Below are 15,195 nucleotides of genomic sequence, written 5' to 3' on the forward strand. Positions count from 1 at the left end.
GGTTCTAGAAGCCGAGAGCCTTTTTTCTTTTGATCGATGACTTTCGAACACTTACACTCAGGTAAATAGTGTGACACTAGGCGACTCATTTTACCTTCTCCTATCTTTTCTGTTTACAGAAATTTCTAACTTGTAATTCTCTTTTTGTCTTGCCTTGGGTATAGACATTCACGTCACAGGTCTGAACGTTACTTATTCCAGTTTTGTTGCTGCCACTGCAAAGTGCTGGCCCCGACATCCGCATACTCCCCTGGACGACGTTTTGGGCTTGCCAGCGTTCTGGTCTCTTCCGCCTTCGCCTGCACGCCACGAGAGCTGACACTCGACTCCCCTGTCCCACTGTGCGCAGTGCATCCGCTGTCCACTACTGTGCAGCCATGTAGCCCCAAATCCAGCAGGACTGAAACAGCCAGGCCGTTTTGGCTCACAGGACGTGCCTTTCCTGGCAGAGGGGGTTCCAATCAGTGCCAGAGACCCTCCATCGAGCGTCCACTCAGGGGCCCTGCCAGCTCCGGGCTCCAAGGGGCGGGGCTGCTGTGAGCAGTCACTGACTGGTCTTGGTGTACAGGTGTGCATTTTCTCTTGGGGGAGTAGTGCAAAGTGGAACGCCCAGAAGGTCTGCTTTTGTGAAAACTACCCAATTATTTTCAGACGTGTACCACGTAGTGTCCATGCCAGCGATGTGTGCGTGTTCCAATTCTTTTACCCCCTCCCCCGCCCAACGGTATACAGTCAGTACCATCTACATTTTGGTACCATCTAAAGACTGTACCATCTGCAGTCTGGTGGATACGGCGTCAGATGTAGCATCTCGTTACAGTTTTCATTTGCATTTTCCTAAGGCAGCTGAGCATTTTTTAAAGCGCATTGGCTGCCTGTACATACCGTTTGGGGAAGCGCATAAACCTTCCCCCATTTTTAAACACTGGGCTTCACGGTCTGAGGATTCTTTATCTATTCAAGATACAAGCCTTTTGCCAGACGCATACTTTGCAAAGATTTCCCTCCCAGCCCGTGATCTCTCTCAACAATATCTTCTAGGGGGAAAAAACAAACAAATGCACTTTTCCCCAGAAAGTTCAGTTCACCAATTTGTCCGTTTATGGACTGTTCTCTAGGTGGGTTTCTGGTGATATTTGACTGGCCCAATGATACAACGACCTTCTCTCGTTTTTTCCCAGCACTTTACACCTTTTAGTTCCGCGTGCTGACTCTGAGCCGTCTTTTGTGTGGGTGTGCAGTGTGGCGTTTCCTGCATGTCTGTCATTCCAGCTCCATCTGTTGGAAGGGCGAGCTCTCCCCACTGTGCCGTCTTTGACCTTTTACAAAAATTAACCTTCCACTTCTATGTGGGTTCATGTGGTACCCACTGTTTTCAGAAATTGATTGATCCCCTGTCTCCCGTCCGATACCATGCTGTTTTGATGACTGCAGTTTTTACAATAATTCTTAAGATTACGTAGGATTAGTCTTCCAACTGTACATGGTTGGTTGTTTCAAATATTCTATTCTAGATTTTCTGTATTTTCATAGGAGTTTTAAAGTTAATTGAACAATTTCTTTCAAAAAATTTAAAAGCTGGTTGGGATTTTGATTAAAACCGCCTTGAATCCACAAGTTGACCTAGAGGAAAACAGTGTGTTAAACACATTGAGTCTTCTCATCCTTGGGCAAATAATCCCTCTCCTCTAATTTAAGTCTGGTTCCTCTGCTTGTCCCATCTCCTCCAGCCCCCATTTCCGGTTGCTCTTACTATTTTCTCCTTATCGCTTCTTTTGAGCAATTTGAATATAACTTGCCTCGGTGTGGCACACTTTTCAGAATATTGCTTGTGCTTACTGAGCTGCTTGTTTCTCTGGGCTTACAGTTTTTCTCAAATTTAGAAAAACTTGCCGTTGTTGATTCAATGACATCTCCTCCCCCAATGCCTCCCGGGAGCTCAGACCTCGTGCGTCAGGAACCCCGGCCAGGCCACGCCGCCGATCCCCTCTCCCTGTCCTTCCCCAGGAGAGCCCACACCTCCGCGCCTGGTGGTGCCCCGTCCTCTCTCCTGGTGGGTCTGATCTGCCCTCCCTGCCTCCACGGTCTGCTTCATCCTGACATTGTCATTCCCACCTCCAGAAATTCTCTCTCTCTGAAGTGCTGTCTTTTCCCTGTCTCCACTTCTATTTTTACATCTCTGATGTCCTATTTAACTCCCAGAACACCTGGAATGCGTTCTCGGAGACGTGTCCCTGCCCTTCTCCGGGGTGCTGGCGTTGAGTCCGTTCCGGACGAGACTTCCCCGACAACTCCCCTCAACGTGGACCCGGTTCTCTGGCTTCTTTGCACACCTGCTAATTTTGACTGAACGCCAAACGTCGAATTTTACCTTCTGATTGCTGGTGTTTTGGTATTTCTACAAATCCTCCTGAGCTTTGTTCTGGGATGCAACTAGCTTACTTGGGAATAATTTCAGCCCATTGCTTTGCGGTTTGCGGGGCGGTTTGGACTACAGCCCGGGGGGCAGAGACCACCTCTCCCGAGACAGGGTCATCCCGAAGATGCTGCCCATTTTCCCGAGGACAGCGTGTTTCTCTGGGGTGGCTGGGGGACGGGCGCCAGGGGCCACTCCCCCTCCAACCCCCGACCCCGGCACACAACAAAGCCATTTCCTCACCTGATTGATACCCAGGCCCTCTGAGCGGCTCTCTTCTCAAGACGTCTGTCCTGGGACCTCCAGCCACCTCCCCACATAGACTCCGGCTCCTTCCTGGTGGCTCAGGCAGGCCGTGGGCACCCCCTCTCCTGCTGTGTGCGGTGCCCAGACGCTGTTCCTGGCCAGCAAGGTCAGCAGCTGTAGGGCTCCCCCTTTACTTCCCATCTCTCGGGGATCCTTCCTTCCTGCTGAGGTCTAGCTTCTGGAAACCCATAGATTCAGTGTGTTGTCTGGGTTTTTTGGGGGGAGGGCAGGAGGTCAACCTTGGCCAGTGGAGGCCCTGAGTTTTTATGCTCAGCCACCTGCTCACTCCCAGCGCTCTGGTCCACCTCTCAGAGCCTCCCCCACCAAACCCCGGGCCTTCCTGCTCCCTGGGCGTCACCCCCTCCGCTCCGGGACCCCTGCTTCTTCACACAGGCGGCTCCTGCCTATTGCCACGTGCCTCCCGCCCCTTCCCAGGCCCCACCTACTCTGTGCACTGTCTGTCCCCACTGGACAGTGGACAGGAAGGAGTCAAGGCTGACCAGCGGACGGACAGCAGGGCTCCAGCCTGCATCCCTGGTTCTGCCGGCCTGGGTGCATCCGTCCTCATGTGCCCTCAGCAGTCTGCCGGGGCGCCCCCGTGGGCTGCTCCACCTGCAGCTGCCCCAGGCTCACAGTGGTCAAGGGGTGGAGGGACACTTGGGCTGGGCCAGCCAATGGTCATTTCCTGCCACCTGCTCGACCCAGGGCCAGCCACATGCCGCCCTGATGGGGCTTACTCCCCTGTGCGGTTTCCCCGGGAGCCACCGCAGAGCCAGGCGGGGGCAGGGAGGGCACCTGGAGGGACAGTCAGAGTGCACCTCCCAGTCCCCCGACAACGCCTCTGGCCCAGTCCCCCGCACTGGGCCCCCCCCACACCGACTGCAGCTGGTCCTCTGCCCACTGGTGGGCGTCTCGGGATCCTCACACCAGCCGTCACCCCGATACCACTGCCCCCACCCCGTCACAGCCCGGAGTGGGCTTTCGAGAAGGCCCGCAGCCCCCCCATTTCCTCGTCTTCCCAGGACTTGCTTTCCCCGTCACAGATAACTTAATTATTCGACTGCGTGCCTCTCTTGAATTGTCATTCTGAACGTTTATTCATGATTCCCGACTCCAGTTGGCAATCGGCAGGTAGACAATGCTCCAGTTAGAAGGATCAAATTAATTCTTTTTTTAAATAAGGAGGGAAAACTACTTACTCTAGACTCCTGGGAAGCAGAAATTAGGTGGAATTTTTAAAATGAAAGAGACAATTATATCTCCCTCATTTATTTCATCTTCTCTTGTTTTTCCCCATGTTCTCTGCCCCCCAAAGCCTGGTGTTAACATCATTCCTGGTGTTAACAGCCCTGACGGGAGCTCTGCCGTGGCCGCGACCCCAGCACGGCGTCTGGGGGGAGGGAGGGAGTCCAGAGCGTTAGGACACCAGCCCTGGGCATTCGGGAGGCGGCGGGTGATGTCTCCCCCTTTATCTCTCTCCTCGGCGGTGGTCTGATTAAGCGCTTTACATCCGCCACCCTGCTTCCCTGCGTCCAATTAGACGCTTTGTTCTAGATGGGTTTTCCCTTACCAGCATTTACCATACCAGAATGCGTTTAAGAAAAATCTTATGATTCTTCCCAAAGATGAGCCACTAAAAAATCCAGGCGGAGTTGTAATTAGTTCATCCGCAATGTCCTGCAACTCAAAGGTCAGTTCCTTCCACTTCACGGCTGTGCTCAGAAAGGGGAACTGGCGGGGGAAAGGCTAAAATTCCGGTCTTCCTGCCAAGACCGCGGATAAACGGCAAACGTCCTTCGAGAGAGGCCTCGCTGTGGCCTGCGGGTGTTAACTACCTCGTCAGCCTTCCTCCCTCCGTCTTCCCTCCTACGCCCTGTCCACAGACCCTGCCCCAGGCTGACACTTCACGATAATGGCTGTTTTGGCGAGTGTCCTGTGAGCTTCTGGCAGGCCCGGACGCCGACAAAGCAGTCCCATCCAACACCCAACGATTCACCAGGTGCGACTCAAACAGCGAACTGTCCAGGACCTGGAGTTGCTGACCTGTGTCCCCCCTCAGTGGCCAGCAGCGGCTGAGTCCGTTGAGAGGGCAGGGGGTGCTTCCCTCGCCCTGAGCACCTCACGGCCCCCTCATGCCGCACGAGGGCCCCGCGGCCCCCAGCTGCCCCAGGAATGAGGCTCTGGGACCAAGCGGCCCCAGAGGTCTCCCGCCCACAGCGGCTGCCGCTGACCACGCTGTCCCTGTGTTCACACAAGTGGCCAGAGCAGGGTCTGGTGCTGCCGTCACACAAAGCGACTCACGGTAAATACAGGGAAGGAGGGGATTTGGGAGGGGTGGTGGGTTTACGGCAGCACCAAGCATAACAGGACTCACACCCAAGCTCGTCCTGTTACGCTCATTAAACATGTGCATGTTGCAGGTCGGTGATGCCTCCAAAGAGCCTTAGTGTTGTTGCTTTTTTTTAAATATGCTGATCAGTTTGAGAAAGCAAGGATGGGGAACAGAGAAAGGTCCATTGGCTGCCTCGCATACAGGCCCCGAATGGGGATTGAACCCGTAACCCAGGGATATGTACCCTTGACCAGGGAATCGAACCCACAACCTTCTGGTGTCTGGGACGACACTGCAACCCACTGAGCCACCTGGCCAGGGTGTGTTTTGTATTTTTTGTTTTTTAAGAGATGGATTTTTCCCCGTTTTTACTCATGACAGCAGTCACAAGGGACGGGGGCTGCTGAGAAAATGCAGAGAAGGTGGCAACCACGGGCCCCTGAGGGCTCGGGACCAGCCCGTGGGCATCACGCAGTGCCCGAGGGGCCATGAGGAGGACCCGAATGAAAACACCTGCCCCGAGAGGTGGGACCCCGCCCCCGCCCCACACCTGCCCCCAACCCAGCGGAACATCAGGAAGCGCCCAGACCAGGACGTTTGCGTCTATGCACCTGGGCGCTGCTTCCAGCCCACACCCGACAGGGGACACCCAGGTGTTTGTGACCCTCGGGGACTGGTTTCCACTCATCCATTCAGGTGGCCAGCTGGTCAGTTACATGGGGCCACAGCCCCCCGAGAACCTGCCGAGCCGCTGCACCCTCTTCAGAGAAACACCCGCGTACACACATGCACACAAGTTTGCACACAGCGGCGTCACCCCCACTGAGAACCCCGAGCACACGTCCAGGCAGAACTTCCCCGTGTCCAGAGGGCTCTCAGCCTTTTCCTTTTCCTGACCCTCTTCTGTGACTGGGCTGCGGACAGGCAGCCGCCCAGACTGGAAGCCCCACCTGCTCGGGGTCTCAGCAGCACCCGAGGTGGCCTGCGAGTCCTGAGTGCCCGTGGGAGACGCCAGACTGCCCTCCGTCAGAGGCCACCTCCCTTTCCGTGGTGCGAGCGTCCAGCCTGACTTCAGGGAGCGTGGGTGGGGGCACGCCGGGGCATCGCCGACCTGCGGACACCGGGGAGTCTGGGAGGGAGCGCAAGGTCAAGAAGAAAGGGGGAATCTGCCTTATTCCGCAGGGGAACTTGGCCGGGCGCCATTAACACCCAGGAGGAAGGGACAGCTCCTTGGGTGACAGGCCGAGGACAATTACAGGGCGGCCGTGAGGAGCTGGGGGGGGGGACGATGATGGATCCCTCTCCTACCGGAGCAATCATCATAATTCATCTCCAAATCGGCAGTGAGACACGGGGGCGGGGAGGCCGACGCACCAGCCGGCCACGTGGCGGACACTGTCTTGTAAGCAGCCGCCCCCTGAAATCGGGGGCCCCTTCCCGACGCCGGTTGGGACCCTGACTGTCTGTCAGGCCTGTGAAACCGAGGCTCCTCGCTGGGCCCACCCAGCCGCGCTCCCAGCCTTCTCATCCTTGGCGCTTTGTTCCCACCAGGGGCGCCTTTGCTCTGCACGGCCAGCATCCCTGTTTCCCGCCGGTCGGGGGAGGAAATGGCGCCCTCCTGAGCCCGGAGCCACACCTCTGGGTGGCAGCGGCCCAGGCGAGTGTCTCTGCTCCTTGAGAGGGTGGCCGGTGTGAGAGCAGCTCGGAGATGGGGCGGGGGCACGTCCCCCCAGCCCGGACCGCCACCTTCCCAGTTCCCTGTTCCTTCCACCCACTCGGCACTCACACTTCAGGGTCGAAATGAGCCCTGAAGCAGACTCCGCACCCCCTACTCCCCCGAAACCTGGGAGCAGAGCTGCTGGGAAGACGACACGGGGCGGGAGGGGTCGCCAGTGCACGGTGTGGTCGTTCACAGCCAGAGGTCCCTGTTCGCGGACTGGCTGAGCCGCACCGCCTTGGTCAGGAACCGGTGAGTGTTCTCTGGCAGCGAGGAGGGAAGAGCGTGGGTTGGAAATTGCGCCCTGCACTGTGCCCCCAGGGATCCCGTGGTGTGGAAGGGATGTCTCAAGGTGTCTTGGGTGCGTGTCCTGGGCGCTGGGCTCCTGGGAGGGCGGCGCAAGCTCGGCCTCCAAGGAAAACTCGGGCTGACACTCAGACACAAGAGCTGTGTCCTCTGCGGCTCACTGACGCTGTCACGGGCCAAGCCCCATCGCAACTCTCTCGTCCATGCCGAGGGCCCTCGGCCCGTGGAGTGGAAGTCACAGTGCACAGCAGGCTGTGGGCTTCGGCTGGGCAGCTGGCAGCTGTGGGCAGAAATCCCAGTGCCTATGGGACGGTGGCTGCTTCACACCCGGAGGGGAGAGCAGGTGGGTGCTGGGGTTTGGGGTGCGGGCGGGGAGCTGTCCCGGGGGGCCTCAGCTGCCCGCGCGGCTGCGCAGAGCCCAAGAGTGAAGGAAACAGATGTTCAGTGAGAGGACCAAGTTCAAGGCCAGAGGAAACGTGTAAACACGTAAACAATGCAGCTCTTCCTGCTGGAGTGAAGTTGTGAGCTCGTGTTCTTTGAGAATTTGGGCCCCGACGTGGACATTTGGGCCTGACGTTTATTCCTGTCGCCTGCCAACCTGCTGGACCGCCGTCCACAGCCCACAGAGGACACCAGGGTCTGGAGGTCGGCTTTCTCTCTGACCCGGAAGGAGAACCGCGGGGTGACGCCCGGCACCCACACGTGTACGTCGTGGGAAACACATAGACCAACACACGTGCTTCCCCTTCTGTGTCCGGTGTCAACGTTGCTAGGGCTACTGCCGACCGAGGGCCATCAGGGGGCACCCAGCTCGTGCGGGTCCGAGCTCTGATCCTACCCGGCGACCGAAAGCACCTGCGCAGAACGAGAATCTCAAAGAAGGCGCCGATCGCCATTGAAGGCGATGTTGGAACAGGTGTGCGTGCGGGGCAACTTTGATCTTGGGCCTTTTCAAAGCATCGGGAACAAAGCACGTCTCCCCCGTCGGAGAGAAAAGCGCAGGAGGCTCTGCTGAGCGCCGGCTCTGCCCTCCCGCCCAGGGTCTGGTGGATGCAGTTGAAGAGACACAATGGAAGGAATTAGCCGCCTGGCGCATAGACGGGCTCTTCCTCCTGTGCCCCGGAGCGCCAGGCGGGGCGGGTGGGGCGGGTGCCCGGGGAAGAGGCCGGTGGGAGTCCCACCCCGAGCGAAAGCCCGGTCAGGTGTCTCCTGGGAGCCAGGCACAAGGGTCTGAAAACAGAGGTTTGGGGGGCCCCGGGAGGGGAGTGGTGGCTTTTCCTGGAGGGTTCCCCGCAGCCTGGGGGTGACAGTCGGAGAACCACCAGCATCAGGAGTTCAATGTGGCCCCAGAGGAAAAGGACACCCGTGGGTGCCTCGCATGCCCTGGGGGGTCATGGAGGGGGGTCGGGGACAGTCTCCGCAGGAGGGCGCCCTAACACGCAGGCTGGGGAAACAGGGGACACTGCCCATAGGAAGGGGCCGAGGGGAACCGCAAGGACAGCGGGGGTGTGCTCCAGGCCCCACTGTGCACCAGCCCCCAAAGCTGGTGCCCCAAATCACGGCCCCGAGGCACAGGTTCCTGCCTCTTTTCCCAGGGCCTGGGGCAGCCTCGGGTTCTCAGGGGCTAGCCCCCATCTCCACAGCCAGCGTGTCCTAATGGCCCTTGTCCCCGAGAACGTCCCCGCTGGGTTCCCAGCTTCAGCAAGGACTTGGGCATTGCCCTGTGGGCTGCACTGGTAACCAGGCTGGTCCCAGACTGGTGGGCTGCCAGCCACCCCTGCAGCCCCGCCCCTGGGGGGCCTTGTGAAAACACCGGGCGCTCAGCCGGCTGAGTGTGTGAAAGGGCCTGTCCCGCAGCCCCCGTCTGCAGTAGAAAGGCCCGCCGAGGCGCGGGATTACCGGAGCAGCAATTAGAGCAAAGCCTCAAAGGTGACCGGCCTCTTCAGAGGCCGCGCTTGCGGCTCCGGCAACCCTTTCCAACCTAGGTGCCACTTTTTACATAAGCCCTGAACCTCCCTTGAGCAAACAAAAGCTAAAGAAAAATACAGGGGCCTCCCTGGACGGGGGATGGACCCCCACCGGGGCGGAGGGCATCGTGATGAAAGCTGGTTGGAGCAGGCGCCCCGGCTTCCCGCCCCCGAGGCCCCCCCACGCCCTGCAGACAGACAGGTAAACAGGCAGCCAAGCAGCACAATCCCTTCGGTCAACTTGGCGGGGATGCCACTTTTCACACCGTCCCCCGGAAATCGGACTTGAAAGTGCTCTTTAACATCTTGAAAGCAAGGAGCAAATTGAAGAAATAGCTGAAGATGCTTTGATGGGTATGGAGCTGCTGGGGGACTGGATGGTGCAGCCCTGCCACGGGAGGAAGCCTCTTGTGGCCGGCGGTGGCCCTGGGCCGGGCCGCGCAGCCGCCGCCCAGACTCAGGGACACTGAAGCCCTCTGGGAGCGGGGCTGGCTCGCCGATCCACCCGTTATTAAATGTCCGCAATAATCAGCAGTAGTTTGAATCACTCCCTGCTTCTTCTTGGCTTGGGGAGATGAGAACAAGTAATTCCATTGTTGGTAAAACTGGGGTTGCAGTACGGTTTCCCCCATTACTCACCTATTAAAGTTTTCATGCTCTGGAATTGAGGGAATGACTGGGAAGGATATTAAAGGGAACGCAGCGGCAGCAGCGATAAACAACTCAATGTGTGTCCACAGGGAAGGAGGGAAGCGAGGGGGGTCCCCGGGACTCGGACGTCACAGACTCGGGCTGGACGCACGGTGCTCAGGGCACTTCCCAGCACATGGTGGACACTGCAGAGGGACCCGGCGGGACCCGGCGGGACCCCGGCGAGGCAGGGCCCAACCTCGATCCCTCTGTGGGCATGCGGACGGTGTTTCCAAGAAGGCATGACCGTTCTATTGGTTTTCTGAGCCCCAGACCCCTCCCCACGCCCTCCCTGAGCACCTCCCTGGGACTGTGGCCCAGGCCTCCCTCCCCACGGGCAGCTGTGCTGACCTACGACCTTCCGGCTCAGGCAAACGCCTCTCCCAACCTCACCAGGGAGCAGCCTGGGCTCGGCTTTCCCGCCACCTGTGCCGAGACAGCTCCTGTGACTGTTTCCCACCTTGTCACAGCACCCCTCCCTCCACGGGCAGGGCCGCTCCGGGGGCTCTCTGCCCTGATCCCCCGGTCCCTGGGCTGGGACAGCCCCCATTCCTCCTCGGCTCGAGGGAATTCTCTGCCATCAGCTGACTCATAAAGAAGCTTCAGGGACTGTGGGCCCCCAAGTGCCTCCGATGAAATGCTGAATGTGGCAGGACTGTGACGCATGACAGAGACCGGGGCAGGTGGCTGGCAGCCCCCACCCAGCATCCGGGATGCGCACCCTGATGGGGGTGCATCGCGCTGGGCAGGACAGCAAAGAAATGAGGTGCCTGGTGCAGAATGTGACCGGCAGTCGTGTCCTGAAAGGGTCGGACGCTTGGACAGGATGGAGGACGCACACGGGGCAGGGGTCAGCCCGGGGGCTGCTCTGGGCGGGGTCACCTGCTACTGCCCGCTGGGCCCCAGGACCCCCTGCTGTCAGACCAAAACTGTGGATGGCTGGGCCTCGCCACCCACGGTCACCGGGCTCTCTAAGGGCCCCGAGTTCAGGGCTGTGGCCCCGGGGGACACAGGGCCGGGCTCCCATCCCCGATCCACCCAGAACCGTGTCTGCATATGCTCTGTGAAAGACACCGGGCGGAATGCGTGTGGCTGGTCACGGACACCCAGCGAATCCCACCTGACATGTGGGTTCCTCCAGGAGGCGCCTCAGCACGGCCCCTGTGGCCACCACAACAGCAAAACACCGACAAAAAGAGCAGAATCGTGAAAGGCGCACCCCTGGAAAGGGCTGCTGCCCACGGAGAGACCGGGGGCTGAGACACCGCCCCTGCTGCTGAGCACACGCCCCCCCACCCCTGACCCGAAAGGCTCCCGAGCATGAATGGGAGGTGCAGACAAACTGCAGGGCTCTGGCCAGTTCGCCGACGCGGCGTCTCCATTCACAGTGGCCTAACGAGTCTGACTTTCCTTCACGTGTTTTTTCTCATTTAAAAAAAAATGCACCCATCGAGAAAAAATTGTAAATAACCAAAAGTATGAAAAAGAAACTACATAGAAATTGACCCTCTCCTTTCAATTCGATTCAGTTCTGGATGTATGTGTTTACCAGCGAATTACAGAAAAGAGGGTTTGTAGTAAGTTCTAGGCAAATTCTTCCTACATTTTTCATTTTTTATCATGAACTTGTCACCATTAGACTTTTTTAGCATTAAAAAAATTTATTTATTTTTTAGACAGAGAGGAAAGGAGGGAGAAAGAGATGGAGAGAAACATCGATGTGTGGTTGCCTCTCTTGCGCCCCCTACTGGGGGCCTGGCCCACAACCCAGGCATGTGCCCTGACTGGGAATCGAGCTGGGGACCTTTTGGTTCCCAGTCCGGCACTCAACCCACTGAGCCACGCCAGCCAGGGCTAAACAGTTAAAATTTTAAAATAATGCTCAATAATGTGACCGAGTGAGGAATCAGCACTCCGAATGGTCCCGGCTTTGGGGGAAGAGAGCTTGCTGAGAGAAAGCAGAGAAATGCCAAGTCAGACCGAAGCGGGAGTCGGCCGAGATTGCCAGTGCCTGCTCTTTGAAATCCCATGTTAGCAAATGACAGGGGAAGTGGCCGATGGGAAGGTCATGTTTGCAAAACCCATCCGATGAAAGCTCGGTCGGTGGGGAGCGCCCCCTTCAATAATGATGGCTCCCATTATCTCGTCTCTTGCAAGACGGGGCACAGGATCTGAACAGACACTTCCCCAGGGAGGACAGGCAGGTGGCGAATAAACCTGAAGAGAGGATGCTCGACACCAGGTGTTACCAGAAAATCGCAGTGAGAACCACAGGGGGCTGCCGCTGTGAGCCCCTCTGCGGCTCAGACACGGAGCCCAGGCAGGCGGCAGCCGCAGCACGGAGGGGACCGAGAGGACCAAGGGCAGGCCCGGCAGCTCCTGCTGATGGCTCCTGTCGGCCGGTGACAGCCTGTGGGTGGACACTCCCTGGGAGAGGACGGGACGAGGGTGGGATGTTTTGTAGTAGAAGACAGCACACGTCTTCACAGGTCGTGAGTGAGTCTCAGGGCTGGAAGTGAACTGTGGCAGCCCAGGCCAAGACCCTCACAAAAATCCATTAGAGAATCAACAGAACCTCGACAAAGCCCAGACTGGCTCTAGCACCGAAGCCTGTCACTGATCATTGTAAAAGCGTCCAATGCCCGCTCCTGCCGTCATGCTGCGTTTGACCGGAGCACCAGACACAGGAGAAGGCTGTGCTGTTTAAAAATCACAAGGAAGAGTGGAATTCTCTTCATGCCGTCCTCAGAATTCTTTTTCAAAATAGCCCATCCTTTTATTTGGACATTACCATACATAAGGCTACAGACAATTTTCAGTTCTTGTTCCACACTTAAGAAGACTGGATCTCAGGGAGAGGTATGAAATTTGCTCCAGAGGGTTAGGTCACGGGCAAAGCCAACACCCGCACCCGGGCTCCCTGACGTCCAGTGCTTTCCTCTGCCCAGCACTGACCGCTGACACCTGAGACCCCAGACCCTGGAGCTCAGGCCCCCGAGCCTCAGGCACACCTGGCCTCCCCGCCTCTCTGCACCCAGCACCAGGTAGGGGGGCTCCGTCCCCGCTCAGGGGGCGGCTGCAGGAAGTGCCTCCGTACGGAGGCGCTTTCTAATTTCCCGGGTCCACCCTGGACTCTCTGGGGGCGGAGGTGGTGCATGCGGGACAGCCCAGCTGGAAGTGCCACCCAAGCCCTGGCTGGTCTTAGGAAAGACAACCTAGCCCAGTAAGACCTGGGGCGACAAGACCATGTTGAAAGCACGTGGTGAGAGGACCCCTAGATCCCAGAGGACAGCGCGTGTCACGGTTCTGCTGCAGGGTGCGCTGCGGGGACACCTGGGAGGGCAGGGAACAGCGAGGCCTCTATTCTCGGGGCCAGGACCCGGCTTCCCGGCACTGGTAACTCAGCCCCGCACAAGACAAACCAGCAAGTGACACACCTCCTCTCGGAGTCCTAAGAAAGCATCTGAAACGAGAGCCGCAGCTGAAAATGTGACGTTTTCAGAGTCCCCACCCGCGGGCCCAGAGCAGTGAGGAGCTCGCCCCGGTCCCAGCTCTCAGGAGAATCCGTCCCCGCCACCAGGGCCTGGTTGTCACCGCAGCGGGGATGGGCCTGGGCATTGGATTTTCCCAAGATCTTTGGGCAGTCTGGGACCTGGCCAAGTTCAGGACCACTGGTCTGCTCACAGAGAGGCTCCTCAGGAAGGCAGTCGGGAGTAAATGCAGGGACGCCGGGGCCAGACTGAGGCTGGTGTCCGGTCAGCTGTCACCGTGTCTGGTCACCGGGCAGACACACTCCGCCCCTCCCAGCATGGGAGGAAGGAGGGCCCTGCCCTGCGCCCCCAAGGAGGGCCTGCGCCTTGGGCCTCACAACCTGCTCCCTGCCGGGCTGGCCTGCCAGGCAGCCAGATTCCAGGGGCTGCACCCAGGCAGGCACACGCACACACACAGATAGGCTCACACCCCCTCACACAGAGTCCCACTGAAACACACTCGGGCACACTCATGCCCTCTCTGTCTCACACACACACCTGCCCCTCGGGGGACGCGCCCTGCCCTGCGGGGCCTCTGTGTCCACCTGCCGGTCCTGGGAGCTGCGCAGACACCGGCGCCAGCTGTCACGGGCCAGGACAGGAGCCCTGGCACTCACTCTCTCAGTGAGCCTCTGAGTCTGATCCAACAGGCCATTTGGCTCTTACAGACAGACAGACAGAATCGAAGAGCAGAAACTGGGAGAAATGGGCAGATCTGAGCGTCACAGGCCCCTCCTGGGGTTGCAGCTGCCCCTCCCTCCACTGTCACCGCGGCCACAATGCCGGGGAGGTATCTCTGACTGTTGTCCTTGGTACATGTGGTTCCCGCACAAGGAGGCAGGAGAACAGGCGGCCGAGAGCCCGTCCCTCCTGCTCCAGGCACAGGCCTTCCCCGGGCTCAGCACGCAGCAGGGGTCAGGGAGCCCCGAACTCGTGGACATGTGGGTTTTCTGTACACCCCCAATTCGATTCCCCTGCAGCGAGGCCACGGGACCGTGACCCATCACATGTGCCCTCTCCTGAGACCTCGGCGCTAGCGGGATTCGCAAACAGCCTAACGCCTTATCTCACTCAACCCCGCTGCCCAGAGATGACTTTCCCGTCAGGGGAAGCAAGCAAGGAGGAGGGCGGAGAAAGAGCCCGCTGCCCCAGCGTCAGGCCCTGAAGCTACAGGGGAGGCTGGCTCTCTGTATGGACGCTCCCCTTCCTCCAGGCCTCGGCCGGCCCTGCCTCCTGGAGCCCAGGAGTGGCGGGCAAGAGAGAGAGAGACCCACTTGAACCGTCTTGTACCGAGCGGGGCGCGCACCTCAAAGGGTGTTGTGGGAGCTTAATTAATTAATGTTTGGAGAGCGCTCTGGGCTGCCGGGATGAAAGGGTGCGCGCAGGGCGCACCGTGTTATTACCGCCGCCGCCGTGCGCTGGCAGCCGCGCCAGATGCTGGCTGCAGATAGGCCCCGATAAAAGATGGACCACAAAAGAAGAGACGTTAATAAGGATGTTTCGGCTGCTAATCGCCTCCCCGAAATTACTCCTCTCTCCTGTGATGATCATCTGGAGCAGAGATAGGGTCTTAACTGCTCGCGGAACCAAAGGGTATTTCCACGGGTTCTGAGGGCTCCAGGCGGCACAAACAACGCCCCCCTCCCCGCCCCGCCAACGCCAACGCGGCCATCTGGGGGCCATGCTTTGCCTGCCTTGGTATTTTCAGGTGATTAAAAAGTATTTAATAGGTGAGGGGGCCTCCATTCAGGGAGCCACACGCTGGCGTTGGAAGGTGACGGGAGAGGGCAGGAAATGAACGAAGAGTTAAAAGCATGTGGGGCGGGCGCAGGAGAGAAAATCCCCGGCCCGGTCTCGGGCCGGCCCGGCGTCCCCGGCTGCACTCTCAGAGGCTGTGCCGAGCAAGTCTGAACATGCAGGTCTTTATTAAA

Source organism: Artibeus jamaicensis, unplaced genomic scaffold (assembly GCF_021234435.1).
Source record: "Artibeus jamaicensis isolate MK-2021 breed Jamaican fruit bat unplaced genomic scaffold, CSHL_Jam_final contig_718, whole genome shotgun sequence".
NCBI lineage: Eukaryota > Metazoa > Chordata > Mammalia > Chiroptera > Phyllostomidae > Artibeus > Artibeus jamaicensis.